The following is a 10,593-nucleotide window of genomic DNA, read 5'->3' on the forward strand; positions in this document are numbered from 1 at the left end:
ATGTTAAGTTGTACATCAGAGAGTTAGTCAGACTGCATGGAGTTCAGTCAGACTGCATGGAGTTCCCTTATCTATCATTTCAGCTAGGGGTACTCAGTTCACTTCTTAGTTTTAGAGAGCTTTTCAGAAGGATCTTTTACCCAAGTCCATCTTAGTTTAGCTTTACACCCTCAGAAAGATAGTCAAGCAGAGAGGACTATCAAAACTCTAAAAGATATGTTGAGGGAATGTGCTCTTGATTTCAAAGGTAGTTGGTATAAGCATTTGTCATTGATTGAGTTCTCTTATAATAACAGTTACTATTCCAGCATTCAGATAGCCCCATTTGAGGATCTTTATAGGAGGAGATGTAGATCGCCTATAGGTTGGTTTGAAGTGGGTGATGTTGTTTTGCTTGGTCCCGCTGTAGTGTTTGATGCTATGGAGAAAGTTAAGTTGATTTGAGAAAGATTGAAAACAGCCTAGAGTCGTCAGAAATCATATGTAGATGTGAGAAGAAAGTACCTCAAGTTTGAGGTTGTTGATTTACTATATTTGAAAATTTCACCCATGAAAGGGGTGAAGAGATTTGGCAAAAAAAGGAAGCTTAGTCCCTGGTATGTTGGCCCTTATAGAATTCTGAGTCATATTGGGAAAGTGGCTTATGAGCTTGAGTTACTCGCAGACTTGTCAGTTGTTCATCCTGTATTCCACATCTTTATGCTTAAGAAGTGCATCAGCAACTCCACTGTTGTAGTTTCTTTAGAAAATTTAGATATTTAGAATAGCCTTTCTTACGAAGAGATTCCAGTCGAGATTTTAGATCATCTGTAGACTAAGGAACAAAGAAGTTCCCTTAGTCAAAGTTCTTTGGCGGAATCAGTCTGTTGAGGGCACTAATTGGGAAATAGAAGAAGATATGTGAGCCAAGTACCCTCGCCTCTTCACCACAAACTCAGATTTAGCCGAAGTTAATACTCTTCCTTAATTTAGTTCTATTCTAATCATAGATTCAGCTATATACTTGTCCTCATGTAAGTTCATACACTCATAGAATTAATCAGAAGCTCATAATGATTTAGATTTAGTTTTGCAATTTATTTCAGTTGTGCATGCTATCATATATCCTCAGATTCTTCAGTATTCTTAGTCTAACTAGCAATATTCGAGGATGAATGTTTCCAAAGGGGAGATATTGTAATACCCCATACTTTTCTTAACTCATTTTGACAACTAGCATATCAAGAGTTAGCTTCAAGAAAGAATGACTTTCCATACATATGCAGTTTTCTAATTTTAGACCCTCCAATGCGTAGGAAATTGAATTAGTTTTTCAACGATATAAGATTAGCCTATATACAACAACCAAGGAAGAAGTAATAGCTATTTTAAGTTTCAGTCATAAAAAACTGTGATTTGCGCCCATAGCGCATCGCAGGGAAGTGTAAAATCACAATTGTCAAATTCCAGTGAGACTCCGCAATCATGACGCATTGCGGAGGAGTCCCATTTCACATTTGGAAATTTCCAGTGAGCCTACACGATATTGGCGTATCACTCTAGTAGCCAAAATAGTAATTCAAAGGGGCACCACAATTGTGGCACGTCGCAGAGAACGCCCAGTTCCCACTCGTTCTTTTCCAGTGAGCCACCGCAATAGAGGCACGTTGCGGTGGCCTAGTAAATTGAGATTTTTGGTTGTTTTTTCAATTTTAATTCAAACTTTAATAGGGGCATTTTGGTCAAACCCCAAGGCCCCAGTTCGTGTAAAACACATCATTAAGCATATTCCAAAGCACTTTATGCTTATTTCATCAATTCTCTCTCAAAAGAAAACCCTAAAGCTCAAACTTTCACTCCAAGAAAACCCAATTTCTCCATTAATTCTCCAAGGCAATTCAATATTAAGGATTCCCAATTCAAGAACTCTAAGAATTCATGTCCAAAGCATCAATAGGGATCCAATATTCAAGTCTTAGCATCTAGTCCATCAATTGAGGTATGTGGGGTTTTTCAACAAGGATAATCCTTTCATCCTTGTGCCCAAAATTTATTTTAATTACAAATTTTTACTGAATTTTATGTGATTTCCCATGAAAATGAAGTTAGGATTTATACCCAATATTGCTATTTATAAGATTATGAGATTTCAAGTGATTTAGAAGTTGAGTTGCATGTTTATGTTCATATTTTCTTGCATATTGCAGAAATTTTCAGATTTTAAGTTGATTTATCAATATTTACATTATCAAGCATGAACATTTTGATGTTTTGACATGAGTTTAATACATGGGTCATTAAGCCCTAATTAGAGATTGCTATTTCAAGATTTTTTGTGCTATGAGCACCCAATGATAAGATTATTCTTAGATTTTTTATAAAGATTTGACCTTTTTGTCCTAAGCTAAGATAAAGAATCCATATTGTTCATATGACTTGAGATTTAACAAAAAGAAAGAGCATAATTGGTTTTCTTGTAAATCCTTGTGCTATTTTGAAGTGGATTTCCTAAGATCCTAAGCATAAGAATGAGAGTAGTATTTAGCACCGAGATGGGTATGTTACCAAGGTTTCATGCCCCATAACTACGTACCCCCATAGGATTAATATTATTCCCACTTCCACGTGGATGACTAAGATTGTGATCGCTTAAGATAAGAAGTTCTATTCTGATGGCAAGGGTAGAACAGTACTTCCCAATGTGGGTAAGAGGTTGGACTCCCTGAAAGCTCACATGATTTATGTCGGTTAGAAGAACCTCCCAAAAGAAGTCCCCTACTCTTAAAACAGTTTATTGGTTTAAAGTCTTAAGATAAAAGCATATGTTCTGGAAGCTGTGTTTTTTTTATTCTTAAAGTCTTGAGATAAAGTATTTCCCTTACAGTTGACAAGATAATGCAGTATTTTCAGAAAGAACAGATTTTGAAACTGAATGTAATTGCTCACAAGATTTATATTATATGCTTTATTGTTCATGATTTATGATCCTCAGTTTCAAATTACTCAAGCCTATGTGAGTCATTTACTTTGACCATGCATGATTTTATAAATTGTGATGATATTGTTTACTTATTGCATTTACCCCGATATGCTCAGTACATTCCCAAAGTACTGATCTACATATACGTCTATGTGCTACACCGTCTCATAATGTAGGTTCAGGTGCTCAATCTCAGTAGTGTGAGTGATTTCCGAGCATTTCATCTACCTCTCTACAGTTGGTGAGTCCTCATAGTTCGGGGACTTAGCTATTCAGATTTCTAGTTTATTAGTAGATAATTCAATATTCATTTCAGAAAGTTTGAGTCAGCTGGGACTTGTCCTAGTGACTCTCTAGATTCAGTCAGTAGAGGCTTGTCGGCCTACTAGATTCAGTTTTAGATTTTAGTTACATTATTCAGATTTTCAGTATTTGCTTTATCAGACTGATGAGATTAGTATTTTCAGATATACTCAGATAATTCAGACAATTTTTCACATTTATTATGATTTTACATTCATATTCCCCTATTTTGAGATTCAGATTTTGTAGAAGGAAGTCAGGGTTAGCTCAGGACTAATTGTAGTTCGGAGCACCGTGTGGCGTCCCGGGAATCAGATTTTGGGGCATTACAATAGACTTGCATTAATTTGATTAATTATAAAGAGAACTTATATTGCATAATTATTTTAACATATATGTGTTTCTTACAAGAAGACTTATTTTGGTTTAATCAATTTTAAAGAGTGACATTTCTGTTATCATTTTTAAGGAGTGGTGGAATACTAATTGTGTTTTAAGATTAATTATGTGAAATAATATAAGGAAAAATCACACAACATAAGAAATTTGAGCCCATAATTATTACTATAATACATGGTCAATATTTACAATGATTACCATCTATAGTTATCTATAGTTAAGTTTAATCATATCTCTTTCAATTGAAAGAGTTGTATATGTATCAATATGTAGATATTTGTATTTGGTTTCAATTGGAATATGTAGCAATCATTATATGTTTCAATTAATATTCATATATGTAACAGTTGTATATTAATTCAATAATTGTACATGTTTTAATTGATAATTATAATACATATTGTTGTAATCCCCCATTTAAAAAAAAAGACCTATTTTTTTTTGGCACTAAGTTTAAGATAATAAAGAAGTTGTTTGCGTCTTGTGGTCTTAAATTAAAATTATGTCTAATGGATTAAAATGTCTTTTAATCTTTTGATCTTAAACATGTCACTTGAAAAGTTGAAATTAAAGTGTTTTAAAAAAAATCATTATTCTTGAAACAAACTAAAAAAGAAAATAGATCATTAATTTTTAAACAGAGGGGTACATGAATACATATGCAATGTCAATTTATACATTTTATAACAGAAAGAGTTGAATAAGTGTATATTTGTATATATACATTTTGCATAATGTATATTGAATCTGTACGTATACATTTGCAGAATGTATATTGAAAGTGTGTATGAAACTAGTTGTATGAATCATATAAAATATAAGTACAAATGTATTCAAATATACAATTGTTCCTAGAAGTATTAAAAAAAGGAAGAGAAGCGTAACAACAGAAAGAGAGAGGGGCAGCAAGAAAGAGGGAGGAAGAGGAGTGGCGAGAGCGAGGGAGAATTATACACCCTATTATAAGGCATAACTATGTTTTGCAATTATGCAAGTTAACCATGGCTTGTTAATTATATATTACATTTTATCGATTTGTGATATTTTGCCTATATATATAATTAGGGATAAAAATGAAAGTATGATAGTAATTCTTAATGAGTTAACAGTCTACTCAGTAGAAAATTAAGTAGTTCACCCACAAACCGATAAATTATTAACTATAAAATTTTAATTTATTTACTAACAATGAATTCGATAACACTATCAATAAGTCAATTTTGTTGTTTGCTTATCGGTTAAGATTTTCAATTATTTACCGTGGTCATTCTTGCAAATCCATTCATTCAGATGTCAGAACCACGAGATTGGGCCTAAGAACTAAATCCAAACCACATTTCTCAAGTCTCTAGGGTTTCCTATATAATCCACCTAAAACCCTAGTATCATTTTCCTCCCATTTAGTGCCGCATCTTTTATTTGACAGATTTGCTCTGACAAGTAAAGAAGGCTCTTTGATTATCACCAATTCAGAATGAGAGCTAAGGTAACATGAATTTTTTGGCATGTAATTTCTCAAGTTTCACTCGTTCCAGAGTCTTTTTCAATGCTAGATTTTGTCAGTTTTTGTTATATTTCTCCTTTGTTACTCATTCCCTAATTGTTTTATTCTTAATTTCGTATTATTTTGGTTATATTTCTCCATTTTTTCACACTCTGTAATATTTTTATGCTCTATTTCTTCAATTTTTTGTTATATTTCTCCGTTTTCACTCGTTCTGCAATATTCTTATGTTCAATTTCGTCATTTTTTTTGGTTACATTGTTCCATTCTCACTCATTCCGTAATTTTGTATGCTTAATTTTGTCGTTTTTGGTTACATTTCTCCGTTTTCACTTATTCCGTGATTTATTTATGATAATTTCGTCAGTTTTTGTTGCGTTTCTCCATTTTCACTCATTCCATTATTTTATATGTTTAATTTCGTAAATTCTTGTTTTTTTGGGTCTTTTACAGTGGAAGAAGAAGCGTATGAGGAGATTGAAGAGGAAGCGCCGAAAGATGAGGCAGAGATCTAAGTAGAACCGCATTCTGCAGTTCTCAATGGTCTATCTATGCTATTGTCGTCTTTAGGCTTATGCTGTTTAAGTTTTAGTTTGAAAGTTCCTTAACATTGACTGGTGATTTTGTCTTAATGGCACTGTATTTAGATTTCCAATATCCGTTTTTTGGTTATACATTTATGCTTTTTATTATTCGTGCTTTCTTGCTCTATTTTACTTTGTTCTTTGTTTTGATTTATCTGCATCCATATATTTGCCAAATTCGATAATTCGATAATGAGTTGTGGTAACTGAAACAGAAAATGTGGTATAGATAGCTAACTCGATGAAATAATTTACATATGTGTATTCATTGTAGTGTGTAGCTCATGTGGCAATATTAAATTGAAGTTGTTGTAGCTTTGTGAAGATTGCTTGTTAGTCGTCTAATGAAATGCCATCATTGATGCTAGGTGAATCATTAGCAAATGCCTGCATGCATTATCGTTGTGTGATCGTAAAACAAATCAGTTTGGTCCATCATCATTCTCTATGCTGGATCATCTTACCATATGGTCTGGTTGAGATGATAGTTTTCAAAGTTTACAAACTTTAAACAATGAAGTAAATGTGGTTTTATATGTTGCTCTTTTTTTTATTTTAGTGGAAACTATACTTGTTCGAAGTTCCCTATTGATAAAGATACAAAACCGACAAATTAAAGTTTGAATTGAAATTTTAGTGAAGTCCTTATTTTTACTAGAAACGGATCCATGCTAAATGGATATGAACGTGTTAATATTGTTTGGTTGCTTAGCAACTGATTTCCTAGACCTCTAATGTGTTTGAGTTCAGGTAGTAGACGTGCTTAAATTGAGTAACATAGTGAGTATTACTGTAACCAACCCCCCAACTTTCTTGGGATTGAGGCACAGTAGTAGTAATTAAGGAATGTCTTGTAACTAGGCGACAACTTTTTACCAGAACGAAAAGCTATATTTACTCCGTGTTAGCGTAGTAGTAGGAGACCTGTAATGTTCTTTTCGGCAATGATGTAAATATAGTTCAGTGCATTACACGTAGTTTTAATCCTCCAATTCTAACTGTTAATAACCCATCCTTCATAGTTGGAGGAATGAAGGTGAAGGCCTTGCATTCACTATTTGCCTTGTACAAGTTTTTCAGCAGTCGGTGTGGGTGTCCAGTGCTACTGGCATAAGAAATTTGAAGTCTCGCAGGCGGTTCCTTTCCCTTGACCTTAACCATTCTCAGTTGAACCTCTTTGAGACTGCTAGCATCATTTTCCTATGGTATTGATTGAAACTCTGGTGGTAGAAAGCTCCCAAAGGTTAGTGGAGGGAACATCTGACACACCTGATTCAGATAAACTAGGAACCAAGACTCGCATCTTTGACACATGAAGATACCTGCTATCGTAAGAATCCTAAAGACCAGGTGAGGGGACATATTGCTTCTTTGCTATTGAATTCCACAAACAGGATTAATTAGTGTATGAGAGGGTGGGGCTGGCACTGTCTTCCGTCAGCGGGGCATTGGTCCAAGGTCACCATTTGTGGTATCGAGGCTTAATGTGCAGCCCCTCTTGTTCAATTTTCTATGGTGTGCATGACACATTGTTGTTCTAGACCCAAGGTGTAATTGAGTGTTTATGAGAGGGCTAGAGCTAGAAAGGTGGAAGTATATGATCATTTCCCTTGGGCAACATAGATCTGACCATTGCTTTGGTATGGTAATGGGAGGGCTGCAAAGTTCACTTCATTCAGTTTTACTGCAAGAGAGAGATTTGATCGTCCTGAGTGATCATATTTTCATTAGTATTTGCAGGGTGAAGTAAAGGTTGTATTGTCTGGGTCTTGCATTTGAAGTGGTTGTTGCATTATGCATCAAGCATCAAGCAGACAGTTGAAGTTTGTCTTGTTTGCTACTCATCTAGTTCTTTGTTTCTGCTCAATAAAGGTTTCTTTCGTATTGGCACAATTATGTCTCATTCCCGAAATTGCCCTTGGCACTTTGGTTTAGTGGTATAAGAGTGCATTAAGGTACGTGCATATCATGGGTTCAAACTTCTTATCGCAGACAAAAACTTGGTATTTAAGTGAACTAAACTAGTGAAGGGTAGAGGGGCACATTCATTATTCGTCGAGTTTGAACCTTGCACTATTTGGCTTCTAGTGGCTTTGCTGCTTGGGTCATATGCTTCTAGTCAGATATGATTTCACATTTTTGATCCTCGGCATCTCGCAAAAATTCTGTGGACATGGGAATTCTTAACATGTTAAGATATGTTGCTGATTCTCCGTCTTTTCTTAATTAGTCGAGGTGGATACAACAGTCATTAAAAAAGAAAAGGATAAGGCACAACTAAACATAGGGGCATGGGGAGTAAGGATAACTAATTTGTGGAGTAAATTTTACGATGAGTTTATTAAATGTTTAAATGTTATAAAATTGTGGCATAACTTATTTTGGGACTGTAGTGTTATTTTTTCACGGCATAATTTATTTTGGTATTGTAGTGTTATTTTTTTTCCCTCTTTTTGTTTTTTTTTACTTCAAGGTTTAATGAACGAAGTACATGCCGTCTATTTCAAGGCTCGCCTTTTACTCGTGAATCTTTTGATTTCCTGCCTGCCTAGTTACAACTAACACGAATTTGGCTACTTGTTTTATTCAATTCTATTGCAATCATGAGTTTCCACATTCTAGTTCGATTCAAGATTCTCGGTCTCTCTAATAATTTTTAAGTGTAAACAACATAAATCTCCTACCTATTGAAACTAATTATATAAAATCTCTTTTAGTTTTCTCTCTTGAATTTTGCAAATATAATTTCCTACATTCATGGAAAGAGTAATTAGATAAAATCTTTCATTTCCTTAAATAAAGCCTTTAATTACTTATAATTATGTTTTGTATGATTAAATAAAATAACAGAAATTTAAATTCAAAAAATTCTTAAACATCACTGTTAGTTTTCCTCATTTTTAATGACGTTTTTGGAAAAAAAAAACCATCTTCTTTCTTCATTTCTCGAAAAAAAATATATGAACATCCCCATATTGTTGCGTCATTTTGGAATTTGGGAGTTGAAAATCATTTATCAATTCTATAAAAGTGATGCAATTATTATTTCGGAAAGTATTAACTTTTTGAAATTGATTGCTCGGATCGCGATGAAATTGAATATTGACGAAGTTCGTAAAAAAATTGAAGTAAAATACACAACAATTTCACATGTATGAGGGTAACTTATACATTTAAAAAATAAACTGCAGTAATGTATAATGTCATACTACACATATAAATTTTTCACCTTAGATATGTATGACCTATATATCTTGACAGAAGGTATAATGAAAATTTATACAAAAATAAGATTTTCTAATAGTATAATACCACATAGCATAAAATGCATCTTATAAGAACTTTTAGGGGTCGTTTGGTAGGACGTATTAAAAAAAATAGTCCATGTATTAAGTGTGGTATTACTTAATACTATGTTTGGTAGAATTATGGACCTATGTATTACTAATACCATGTATTAGTTACACACCCTATATGGTATTATAGGGTGTATTACTAATACATCTCATATGATGGTATTAGCAATACATGAGTTTTAATACCATGGACTAATATGTGTAAAGACAAATATCCCTCAAATTCTTTTAAATATTTTTTTTATTTTCTTAATTTTATTTTTTATATTTTTACTGATAAATTTATTTAAATAAATTAGTTTACAAATTTTATTATTATTTACAAAAATGCCTCAAATTTCATTAATTTTTTTCTAAATCTTTTTCAATTTATTCAATGTGAGTTACTTCTTTTCAATTTATCAAGATAATAATATCCCTCCAAATAATTTTAGTCATAAAAAAATTACTCCATTAACTTAAAAAAATACTTAGTGATGAAAATTCGAAAATAAAATGCATGATTGCATACTAGCTTTAATTTTATAAATAGGATATTCATAAATAAAAATAATTTTTCTACTTAACTTTAACACTCTACCGAACACAACTTTATGTTAATAATAATTCTATTGTCTAATTCAAAAGTTACACGTACCCCCTCCAACTTAAAAACACCGCAATATGGAAACAACAAGCAAATGACAAAACAAATAAAGAAAAGATAACCCCAAAAAAATTGCAAGTGAATGATTAAATCTTAAAATTATTTCAAAGTAAATAATTAGTTATATTGTTCATTTTTTTTATTTTAAAAAAGAATAATAAAGTTTTGCAAAGAAAATACACAAAGTTATAATATGTTCAGAGTATTTTTGTAAACAAACAGATATTCTTTTTAAAATATAACAATACATATTGATTTCAATACATCAAACCAAACACTACATAAAAAATAATCTCAGTATTACTATTTCCAATATTACTAATTCCTTCACTACTAATCTCAGCATTACTAATACAGCCTATTCAGTATTATCTTATACGCTCTACCAAACGACCCCTTAATGTATAACATAGGCTTATATTATACATTAGAATAAGTATAAGGGCAATTTATACATTTTAAAAAGGTAAAATGACCTTCTGGACCCCTCTACTATGTCAGTTTTGTAAGCTGGACACTTATACTTACATGTTTGTCATCTGGACCCTTGAACCCATCGAAAAGCAACACTTCGCACCCTTTGACCGTTGACCTTGCCTATGTGGTAAGGTCATGGTGATTAGGACAAAGAGAGTGTAACCACTCGCCTAGGGGTGTGAGTGGGGGTCAATTTATGGTCAATTTTACATTAAAATAATTTAAAAAAATAAATATAATATTAAAATTTTAAAAACAAAAAAATTAAAAAGGGTCCTTTTTTTCCCTCCACCTTTTTAAATTCAAAACTATTTTTAAAAATTTAAAAATAATTTTAAAATATTTTTAAAAATTTAAAAAATAAT

At 32.4% G+C, this 10,593-nt stretch overlaps 1 long non-coding RNA gene across 1 annotated transcript; it reads left to right on the forward strand.

The window, feature by feature from the left end:
• The first annotated feature begins 4,868 nt into the window (after positions 1–4,868).
• Positions 4,869–5,857, forward strand: LOC107873451. Its single transcript, XR_001675339.2, has 2 exons — positions 4,869–5,147; positions 5,619–5,857. It is a non-coding gene; the product is annotated as an uncharacterized LOC107873451 (long non-coding RNA).
• The last annotated feature ends 4,736 nt before the right edge of the window (positions 5,858–10,593 follow it).

This window comes from Capsicum annuum, chromosome 6, assembly GCF_002878395.1.
Source record: "Capsicum annuum cultivar UCD-10X-F1 chromosome 6, UCD10Xv1.1, whole genome shotgun sequence".
Lineage (NCBI taxonomy): Eukaryota > Viridiplantae > Streptophyta > Magnoliopsida > Solanales > Solanaceae > Capsicum > Capsicum annuum.